The sequence below is a fragment of the Grammomys surdaster genome, unplaced genomic scaffold, assembly GCF_004785775.1.
Source record: "Grammomys surdaster isolate TR1022 unplaced genomic scaffold, NIH_TR_1.0 126097, whole genome shotgun sequence".
NCBI lineage: Eukaryota > Metazoa > Chordata > Mammalia > Rodentia > Muridae > Grammomys > Grammomys surdaster.
This window is the reverse complement of record NW_021620905.1, coordinates 26,994-38,863: the sequence shown is the minus strand read 5'-3', so window position 1 is coordinate 38,863 and position 11,870 is coordinate 26,994. Positions and strand designations below refer to the sequence as shown.

At 41.8% G+C, this 11,870-nt stretch overlaps 2 long non-coding RNA genes across 2 annotated transcripts; both read left to right on the top strand.

Moving 5' to 3' along the window:
• The first annotated feature begins 3,945 nt into the window (after positions 1-3,945).
• On the top strand, positions 3,946-5,548 carry LOC114611331. The gene is made up of 3 exons (XR_003709824.1): positions 3,946-4,027; positions 4,184-4,300; positions 5,392-5,548. It is a non-coding gene; the product is annotated as an uncharacterized LOC114611331 (long non-coding RNA).
• A 1,569-nt stretch (positions 5,549-7,117) lies between these two features.
• LOC114611332 lies at positions 7,118-8,081 on the top strand. Its single transcript, XR_003709825.1, has 2 exons — positions 7,118-7,218; positions 7,743-8,081. It is a non-coding gene; the product is annotated as an uncharacterized LOC114611332 (long non-coding RNA).
• The last annotated feature ends 3,789 nt before the right edge of the window (positions 8,082-11,870 follow it).

The window sequence follows — 11,870 nt, the reverse complement described above, 5'->3', positions numbered from 1 at the left end:
CTCATAGAGATGTTCAGGAAGTTGTATGAGATACCTCGGCCTAAACGAATGTTTAAGCCTCCTTTGGACAAAGTGGAATGATCTCAGGCTCCCTTTGCTTCAGTGGGAAAATATGATGCCCCCTTAATCAAAGGTAGAAGGAGTGAGTACCCCAGTGAAGAAAGGAGATCCCAATATCCTTGTGACAGGAGAGATGATCAGAGTATAAAAATTCCCATAATAATTTGAGCAAACATCCCCTGACAATGGTTTCCTCAGAGAATCCACTTCTAGTCATAGAATCCTCAGTTCTATTTCTCTAGGAGGTCTTAATGTTTCCCTTCTGACCTTGGTGACAAGTCATCCCCAGATGACTGAAGGGATGGCAGACCACTCTGAATGGATATCCTGGGACATGAAATGATGTCCTTGCACCTGACAGTAAATATCTGAGCCCTGATCTAACTTCTATCTTTAAGATTGCCCCTTGAAATGGAGCAGGTCCATCTTTGTTGCCCATGCTTGTGCTGCTGCTGAACAGCTTGTGGAGAATATAGAGCCAGAGACTACCAACCAATTGTAAGAAAAAAATTCTCTGATTGCCGGGAAGCACACCTCAGAGTCCCAGAACACATGGGTTTTCTGGACTGGGAGGACATTTGCACCTTCAGATAAGGATAAGGTATTTTCTGCACCTTCTTTCAATGCCTAAGGTCAACTTTTGTCTGAGCAATTATGTGACCTTTTTGCTCTTCCCTATCCTCCCAGCATATTCTCTCTCTCAAAAATGGGGCCCATGACCTTCCCACATATGGTCAAAGTAGGTTTTCTACCTAACTGATCAGGCATAGTTCCAAAAGTGACAATTTATGTAAACAAGGGACCCTAGTCCACTCTGGTTTGAAGTCCTGTACCCCAAGTTTAGAATCAGAGCATAGAACCTGTGCCATCTGATGTCAGGCAAGTCCATAGAAATGTAATAACTTCAACATTTCTGCCTAGATCTGGACAGCTAAACAAACTAGAAATAACCAAACCAGCAACAGTCATCTAAACCCTGGGAAAAGGAAATAAGTTGCTGCCTGCTCTCTACCAAAATGAACACAAACTACAAAGATACAAAACTCTGAATAAGAACTGGAAACTTATGATCCCTGCTGGAAACTTTCTCCACTGTATAAGGTACGCAGGACCTTTACCATTGACAGAAGTGTATATGGCACCTTCACACTGCCTAAAGGAGATTCTGTCTTCCTTTTTCAACAGGGCCTCAGAGTTAGTGTTAACTTACTCCTTCTCACTACATTGAGCAGAATGGCAGAACTCTCCTAGGATTAACATTGCTCTAGACCCCATTTACCAACTGGGCCCTTAAACACTTACTATGCCTTATGTGGTCCTTATATATTCCTATTCCTACCAAATTGCTTTGAGTCTTTTCTACTTAAAGGGCTGTCAGATCAAGGGAGTCTTATACCACTCATTCTACATAAAAGAGCATCTAACATTCTTTGTCTGTCTTCCCAGTAGGATTGAGACCCTATTGTCTACCTCCAACCACCGAATGGATCTTAGACCTACAATTTCTGTGAAAGGTGCCTTAAGAAATCAAAGTCTATTGAAATGGCTCTCAAAACTGGCCCTGTGTCAAAGGGGGTGTTTTAGACCTCCGTCTTCTACACTAGGGGACTTCAGGTCCACCTGTGCAACTAAAGAACCACCAGACTTTCTCTTCTGCCCATGCCTCACAAACACCCCTATTAACTAAGTTGTCTTTAAATCTAACCACTCTGTCCAAGATAACCTAACAACACATTAGCAACCAATGGTACCTCACATCTCTTTGCTTTTAGATCTTAGGATAGAAGATAGAAAGCTGAAGTTGGCTTTCATAAACTGTGCCTCAAAGTTGGTCATCAAAAATGCAGAACTGACCTTAATATATGCATGTAATTAAAATGGTATAAAACCAAAAAGGAGGAGGGAGGATGGGATAGGGGGTTCTAGGGAGGGGAAATGGGGCGACATCTGTATAGTGAATAAAATATCCAATAAAAATTTTAAATTAAAAAAATGCACAATTCCTATCATTTATTCACAGATGTGTGCACTTGAACACAGCCTTGAGGAAACATCAATGCTTGCATAACTACTTATCTTGTTAGAAAATTGCTGTCATCATTGCCTGGACTCTCAAAGATTTCACACAGGGTATGCATCTGGGGAAAATTCTTAGAAGCTAGTGAGGCAGTCAGAACATTCCTCCAGTACCCAGTGTAGCCTAGAACCTTCCCCTGCTGACCATGGGTGAACTGGATAGTTCTGTTCTGCAAAATATGACTGGGGAACTCTATCTTATGAATCAAGATATTCAGGATTTCCCCTTTGTTGAAGGCAGTCTTAGAATTTCCCATTCTGAGAAGAGGTTCTCAGAACTCCTCTGTTGCCCAGTTAATTCACACACCTTATTTTTTGAAGTGCCTGAGAGAACTCGGTCTCTGCCCTTCCCTTCACCAAAAATGTGGCCTTGGATCTTGTCCACTTCTGCAAGGGGGAATGTGAACCACTGTCTTTGACCAAAGGAGGCTCCCACATTCCTTTTCTCCAAAGGTGACATTAAATATGCTCTTGTGAATAATAGTGTATTGTGCCTTGTATCCTCAAGCATTCTCTTATTATGTCTTTGAACTACCTCCAATGTATAACCTATAATAAGAGAGATTCTAGCCTTTCACCTTTTACCATGGCGGCTAGAGAAATATATTGTTCCACTCTGGTTTGAGGTCCCAGGTCCTATGTGGAGAATTATTGACTGGATCCCATGTTATGCTCCACAGTCTAATCACATTGTTGCTGCCCAATATATGGACATATGAAGACAAACTGAAGGAGGCATCCTAGCCAGGGACAGGCATCCAGGCTGTTTGAAAAAGGCTTGTCTTGTTGCCTGAACTCCCCCAGACCAAACGCAAGATGTGGAACATCTACCAACTAAAGTAGAGTTATAAGCTGAAGAACAGTGCAGGGACCTTCCTTTACTGAATAAGTAACAGGGACATTCATGTCTAACAGGATGGTGCATGGCACCTACCCCCTCTCCTAGGGTGTTCTAACCCATACCTTTGCACAACCAGGTCTCAAAGTTTTCTCTTTCTCATAAAGGGCCCAGTACGTCCTTTGTGCCTAAGATACCTCAGTCCTTTTACTTTACTGAAGAGAATATCAGACCTCCCTCCTACAAGTAAGCCTACTGCAGACCTTCCCCATTGGTCCAAGGTGGTCTAAAGTGCTCATTTAGAGGAAACACCCTCAAACTTTATGTTTCCTTGAAAGTAGGCCTAAGTCATTTCTTTTCTGGCTAAAGAGGCCCCAGGTCAAGTAAGCCTTATGCCATTCCCTCTGTAGAAGCCAGAATCTAATCCATTCACATGGAGTTGAGTGTAGTGCAAAAGGAGGCTATGATTTCCTCCTTCAACCACAAGGACTATAGACATCCAGTTCCTGGCCAAGGGTATACGTCTCATGAAACAATGATGACAGAGACCACAGGTTTGTCTTCTATGGCCAAGAGGGTCTCATCAATTCCATCTGTAGTCATAGGAGCTTCAGGTGTAGCCTCTACCTATGGGATGCCCTAGAGCATCGCTTCATCCCAAGGAGAGCTTACACTTGACTTTAAACTCATCTACGATAGTATCAATCTCTCTGACCAAGATTGCCAGGCAAACACTATTGCAACCTCAGAGTGGGACCTCACAAGTTTCTGAGTGTAGTACAGAGGGCAGAAAATAGAAAGCAAAAACTAACAGATATGTGACAGGTGGTTGTCAAAACTGCAATGTTCCTGTCTCTCATTTAGGGATGTAGACACATCAATACAACCTCGAGGGAGCGTCAGAGTTCAGACTATGTCTCACCCTGATAAAAGAACGTGCTGATTGCTTCTTGTACTCTTCCCAACAGTATGTACAATATATGGATAATGGAAGCTTGGAAGAATATTTGGACTCAAATAATGGAGTACCATACTGTTCTCCCACTACCCAAGGTAAGCCAGATTTTTCTCTTCTGCACAGTGAGATGATTGGATCTTGCTATTTGGTTAAACATGGCCGGGCACTTTTCTTCTAAGCAAAGCAGTTCTTAATGACTCCAGATGTTCCATTTATGAATACAGGCTACTGAAACTGCACCTATTTTCCAGGCATCCCACACCATCTCCTTTGGATGAAGAGTCATCAGCACTTAACTTGGGATAGGTGGCCTTCAGGCCTTTCTGCTCTTACAAATACTACCCTAAACCTTCCCCCCTCTGTCTAAGGTCAGTAATAAAAATGACTGGATTTTAGCACTGGGAATCTCAGAATTTTTAATTTGACCAAGAGGACCAAGCTCAAAAGGTCCTCAGAGCAACCACCACCTATATTTGGGCCTCAAACACAACCCTCTAATGATGAACTTTAGATCATTTCCCTCTAACCATGGCCACTAAGAAAACACCTGTGTGACCAAAGGGACTTCATTGAATTCTGCTCTGTGTTAACAGAGCCCAAAACTTAGGTCATCTGTTTTTCATACCATCCTTCATGCACTTACCCATGTAGTTGATGAAAAGGTTCAGGAGGACTTAGAGACTGACAATCATGACTGATGAATAATGCTTGAATAGCTACCAGGACTACCACAGTGTAACTGAGAATGGGAACTGTCTAAACCGTGAAGCAGTCCTACCTCCCCTGCTCAAGGTAGGCTGGGACATTTGCTTATCCTTGAAGAGGTTTGAGACTTTAAGCAGACTCTAAGTATGTTTTAGTCTTCTTCTCCTAAACATCATTGTTTTAGACCACCAACTTCTCTCCATAATATATAAAATATACCCTCTGAATATAAGAGGGTCCAATAGCTATCTTATAAGGCTGACAGGGCCTGAGATCATCTCTATGTGCCCAAGGCCCCAAACTCAACTTCCAGTCAAAAAGGTCATCAATAATTAAACTCTCTGATCAAGAAAGATTTCAAACCATTCTCTTTCTGATGAAGGAGGGCACAAAAATTCCACTTAACTGTGTCTCACATCCAACACCTCATCTGAAAGGGACATCAGAATAACTCCATTTGTTCCAGTAGTCCTCAAATCCACACTCTGTCCAAGAGGTCTGTAAATGTCATCCTTTCATAGTGGGGCTCTGGTGCCTTTCCCTCTGCCTATAGGAGGAGCCTCAGACACTCCATGCCTACTCATAAATATTTCCTCTTTCCCTTCTGTCTAGGGGGCAACAACACTTTCTCGTAATGCCCATATTTACCTGAAATCCTTTTGCTCAAGGGGAACTCATGCCCACCTTCTCTTGAAAGGTGTCAATAGATCTTGTTCTACTGACTTTGTGTGCCTGCTATGTCCCAACTGTTTAGGATTACTCCGAAACTTATTCCTACTACATATATTTTGAAACATTCCTCCACTGAAGAAAGAGGCCTTGGACTTACTTCCTCTGACCAAGGGCTTCATAGCCCAAAGATAACCATTCAACCTGTTGGAATAATGGAACAACTGCTGCCTGGACTTTCACACAGCACACAAAATATACAGACATTCTAAATACTGAAAAGTGATTGAAAGCTGATCAAGCAATACTGGCATTTCGTCTGCCCCACAAGGTATTGACATGTTCTCCAATGTGAAATGGTCTTTTTTATTTCATTGAAAATAGCCAGAGATTTTACCCCTCTGACAAATAGGTAGAGAATTTCACATTTCAAAGACATTCTCAGAAATCATGCTTATGGCCAGGGTGCTGCAACACCCTTAATCCCATGAAGTCTGGCACATTAAATCTTTGAGGAAGGGCACAATAGTCCTACTTCTGTGCAAAGCTCCCCAAGCTCCTCTCTCATCTTACACAGGAAATTTAAGACATTGCTATGAGGTAGTTCTCCAGACCAGGCCTGTGCGATCGAGGAAAGCCCACAGACTCACCATCTTCCCAGTGCATCTTCTATACACTACTTCTAATTTCTGTAGTCTGGGAAGCATTCTTCTGACCTAAGAGATCTCATAGCAGTGTGGACTGAGGTCCCAAACAGAAGAGTATCAAGGCAAGGGTAAATCAGCCTACATTCTTCATTTCAGTCCCTCAGACACAGTCCTCCATGCAAAGGAAGCTGTGGATGGACCTATATTTGAGGAAGACACTGAACCTGAGACTACTGTATTGCAGCCTCTTAGAAGACTTCTAAGACATCTGTCGTGCCTAGAAGGGACACTCAGATGATGTACATTCTAGACTGTGACTTCAAGTTTGGAGCTGATAAGGGAACATTCTATAATTCTCAAGGTATCAGTCAACCTTCAACTTCTGCTCAATAGTGCTCCAGACATAAGAGTAAGACAGGCTGAGCCTTTTCCACACAATCCTGGGGAACTCCAACCTCATCCTTCTACTTTAGAGCACCTTAGATCTATCACATGTGCCCAGAGGGGCGGAAACAATTCCTCTTCTGCACACAGGCAAATTGGATATGTCTCCCCGTAACCAAAGTACTCTGAGTACCCCCTTTTACTGAATTGGATTTTAGACTATTTCCTCTCCCTCATTATACCCCAAATATTCCTCTTCTCACCAAAGGATCCCAAGCTTGCCTGTTCTACTAGAGAACCACATCCAATATCCAAAAGTAGTCTCAGAACTTCAAGATATTCTCCAGAGGGAGTGCACTCGCTATATATTTAATTGGGCCTCAGATGCTTCTGTTGTGTCCAAAGGAATTCCAATCTCCTGCCTCTGATTTTCCAGTGGGTCTCAGATTTCATTTTCCCCAGGCCATCTTCAAATACACCTTTCTAACCAAGGAGGACATCACATTGTTCTCCTCTGGTGCAGGGTCCTCAGACATCCCCCACACCATCTTTAGGACCTATAATACTTCAATCCACGAGGGACCTCCAGATCCCCCAGGCTTAAAGTTCCAGAGCCCAAGCTTAGCAAGTACAGCCAAGAACAGAAGCTCACTGCCTCAAGGAGAAACCAAAATGATGTGTTCCCCACATTTCATACCTAGACCTAGCAGCTGAAAATATGGTTAAGAAGGAGAACCAGTGTGGGACAGTCAGCCAGGATTTCTGATGAATGCTCAGACTGCTGCCTGATCCGGCACCACATTCATTACAGTGGACAGATGTCTCTGAGGAGGAGCTGCTAGCTGATAAGGCAGTACCTGGAATGTGCTGCAGTGCATGAAGTAGGGTGGGTCTTTGATCCTATGTCAAGAAAAGAGTATGCAAATTTCAAACTCTACCCAACCAAACATGCTTGTTTACCTCTACAAAGGGCTTTCAGATTTCTCCTCAAGAGGCCCTCACATTATTTCCCCTCTGACCCTTGGGGTCTTGCATACTTTTCAGGGCTCTCAGGGTCTCATTTGTTCCTCATGCCCCTCACTCTCTCACCTCTGACCACTAGTCATACATCTCTCACTTAGTGTTGAGGACATTCTCAGTATGAAAATGAGGCCATCAATAGTGCCTACATACTATTTCTGAATAATCGGATCTTACAACTCCACCTCTGGTCAAGGGTACTTCAGATATTCCTTTCTCATTACATGGGGTCTCTATACTAGCATCTTTATTCAACAGGCCTCTGGTTTTACCCTCTGGTCAAGCAGGTCTCCCACTTTGCTCAAAGAGATGTCACAATTACACAATGTGGACAAAATGTCTTTGGGCATTCTCTTATTCATAAATCTGCCATTCTTCCCCTCAGGTTTGTGGTCTCCAGAGCAGCAAGGAGAGCCAGGAGTGGCATTCATCATCTTCAGAGCACTCATCCTTAATGGAGTGGTCCCAACCTTAGTGCTCAAACATGAACGGTTGGACACAAACCTGCCTGGCTGACAAAGCACTAGACATCCACCCACATTTGTAGACCGGTGTTCAGATTGCTGCACATCCTACTGAAGATGCCACAGATGACATGGTTACTTTTGATTGCTGCTGTTCTCTTCTTGCTGGTGATGTTCTCTTTTTAAGTTTAGAAGAGGACATCTAGTTAGTTTGTTGTTATGGTAGTCATCTACTGGCATTAAAAACCAGCAACCAACTGCTTAAATGTTTCACATTTTCTACTCTATTTGGAAACCACGATGTATGCATATCCTTTTTTTCCTATTGTTTTGAGGACATACCACTATGTAATTCTATTTTACAAATGCAATCATTTTAATAGTCACATGAATATATATTTTGTATGCAAAACTGTTTCCTGTGCTGTGTTGCTTTCCACTGGATGACAGTTTCATTCAAAGTCGTTTGGAAGATCATATCTTACTGATATGTTTTAAGAAGAAATATCTTGGAACTGAGGGTGTATGACTGAATATCTCCAGCACTATAAATACCTTCTGTAGCATTGCTGACTATTGGATTATAAGTATCAGTTAGTACATAGTAATAACTGAAGCAATGAACAACTATGACAAGGAGTTTTTAGGGTATAATCTCTAAAAATAGCCAGAAACAAAGGAAAGCCTAGTTATTAATCAATTCTATGCACATCAAATGAACATTGTGCATTTTGTGGGTGTATGTAGAAGACTTTGACATTTGAATGTCCAACTGTTATGTTTTAAATGAGGATAGTAAACTTTGCTTTGTGTGTGTGTGTGTGTAGTAAAGGGCACCATGTCTTTAGATTATCATCTCATCTATCTGTCTATCCATCATCTATATACATATAAGTATGTATGTGTGTATGAATGAATATATTTATGTAGTTATGTATGCAAGTGTTTCTCTATCATCTATCCCTCTCTCTGTCCACCCATCCTCTCTTTCTCTCTCTCTCTCTCTCTCTCTCTCTCTCTCTCTCTCTCTCTCTCTTTCTCTCTCTCTTTCATGAATATATTATATGTATGCATGTAGCTAGGTAGGTGTGGTAGTTTGAATGTAATTGGTCCCCTTAGGCCCATAGGCAGTATTAAGAGGTATAGCCTTGTTGGAGTAGGTGTTTCTTTGTTTGTGGAAGGGTGACACTGGAGGAGGTGTGTGGTCTCATACATCCTCAAGCCATGCCCAGTAGGCATCTGTCTGTCTGTCTGTCTGCCCAAGAGTACCTGTGGCAGTGTGTTCAGCAATCCAAGGAGGGGATGTGGATTTGGTGGCAGTAAAGCAGATGTAAAGCAGGCATAGATGCATTTACACACTTGGTGGAAGAAGCAAGCTTTAAGAAGCTCTAACAATTTTACATATATACGTGTATGCATACACATATACAGATTTGGTGGATGGAGCAAAGGTTCAACCCCTTTGCGTATATACTCGCATTTGGTGGGTGGAGCAAAGCTCCAACTTTATTTTTTTATCACACTGGTTGCTTATCCCTGAAAATAGTTTCAAGTAGTATAAAAACAACAATGTGATTACATTCTATTTTCTTCTAGTGAATAATTATGGGTATACGTACAAAAAAGCATCTCCCCCAATATCCTCTCATGATGCACTGTTTATAAATTATGGATAAAAAAGCCAAATTATTCCCAAGAACCCACACACATTCCTAACTAAGCAACTTGTTATAGCAAGGTAATTTTTTTCACCCAGTTTCTCTTATTGGCAGGCTGCAATTTCCAGTTATAAAGGATCAATTACTTTATTATTTATCTCAAAAAGTAATCTCATAAAAATCTTAAAAGAATCACAGAACTAAACTTTTAAATAAAAAACAATCAGCCATTTCTACTTTGAATCCTCAGGGTGCACATCTATCCATTAACCATTTTCTTTTTATTAAATCCTATCAGGAAACGGAGGGGGAAAGTGGGTACAAGGAATTAATCATCACCTGATCACCAGCTCAGCTTTTGCAAGAAAGGCATGCTTGTTCATAGCAGTTCTTTCCAAGAGTGGTGGTTGAATCATTTATCTGCCCCAGCATCAATGCTTGGAAAAGTTCAATCTAACTAACACTGTGGGTGACAATGACATTGTCCAGTGAGGGTCTGGAATATCCTTTAGAATTTTCATACAACTCATAGATTATGAGGGATGTGATATGAGTGTAGCAACCAGAGCGAAACTCCACAATCACATGAAGTCCTCAGGACACATAGTCCTCGGGTCTCTGCCTCTCTCAGGCACACCCACAGTGCTTGGGCTAATGATGGGCCACATTCCATAAGTTTTAATGGTTTTGCTGTTTCTCTTGCACAGCATCTGACATCTATCTGTGTAACATTATTTAAGTTGTGCAGGGTGCATAAATACATATGGAAGTCAGAAGTACATGTCATGATGTCTTATCTTTCCTTCTACCATGCACATCTTGAGGATCAAACACAGATTAGGTGGCATAGCTGAGTTACCACTTACATGTCTGACCAGTCCCAATACTGTGCTGAAAAGATGACTTAAAGGATTATATAAACACTTATTCCCAGGTGTACATGATACCCTCACTAATGCCCCTGTTACCCATTGAATGTGTACACTTCAATTTTTATGTGGCTCACCTCACCAAGAATCCATCAAAATCCAGTAGTTTAGAGGTAAAATGTAGGACCCCCAGGAGTCCCTCTGCCATGTTTAACTTAATTTTCTTTCTTGTAAAATTGAAAATAAATTAATTTCTCATATAATATACCCTGCTTACCATCCCCCAACTCTTTTTCCTCACAGTTATTTTCCTACCTCCTCTCCCCTCCATATCCACCCTCTTTCTGCCACTCCTCAGGAAAGAACAGGCTTCTAACAGAAAACAAACAAATATGACAAAATAAAGTATAAGCAAATAGAGAAATCATCACATTGAGGTTGGAACAGGAAGGCCAACAGAAGGCAAAGAACAGGCACAAGAGTCAGAAACCCATTCATTCACACACTCAAGACTCTCATAAAAATCTAAAGCCGGAAGCTATAATATATATGCAGAGGACTTCTTTCCTGCAGACTTGAGTAGGTCCTGTGCTTGGTGCTTCAGTCTCTCTAAGTTTATATGAGCTTTGTTCAGTAGATTCAAAGGGTCCAGTTCTCCTGATGGCCTCAATCCCTGTCTGGCTCTTACACTAACTGCCTGCTGTTTTGCAGTGTTCCCTGGCCTCTGAGGGGAGGGATGATGGCTGAAAAAGTTACTGATCTGTGAGTATACGAGAATGTCATTAGGAGTCATTTCATCACTATGTTTCTTTTCTTTTTTAGTCCACTATTACTTGAGTATACCCTAGGTTTCTGGGCTATCTAGTCTCAGGTTCTTGGTCACCCAAGCAGTCTTTTGTATGGGTTCCATCTCGAGGAGTGCACCTTAGGTGAAATCAGTTATTGTTTGGTCACTCCTACAAATTCTTTGCCACCATTAACCTAGCATATTTTGCAGGCAGAACAGATTCATGCCAAAGGTTCTGTGGCTAGGTTAGTGTTTACATTTCTCTTTCGTTAGCTTCCAAAGTATCTTCTAGCATCAGAAAACTAGATTGTAAGTGTGAAGTCTCTGTGTAGGCAACAGCTTGATTTCCACATATTCAATGACTTGTTGGTATTTTCCTCAGCAATGGAGCCCCCTAGTCAGTTTGTAGAGAGCAGTCTATTGTCTTAGCAATGGTCTGGGTTGTTTGGGGATTTCTATGGCATTCCCTTGGCCCAAAACTCAATAGAATGGCACTCAGTACCTGTAGTGAAAGCATTGTTTGGTAAAAGATGGTCAGATGAGGCATAATCTCACTTGTTACTAGGAGATTTCTTTAGGCTCACCTTCACATATTTTAGGAAATGGCCACCTTACCAGGTTTTCATATCATCCATCAAATGTTCCCCTCTTCCAACCATCTCTCCCTGCACTCCCTCCCTCAAGTCTACTGCTTTCTACCATGCCATCTGATCTTCTCACTCTTGTCCACCTCAG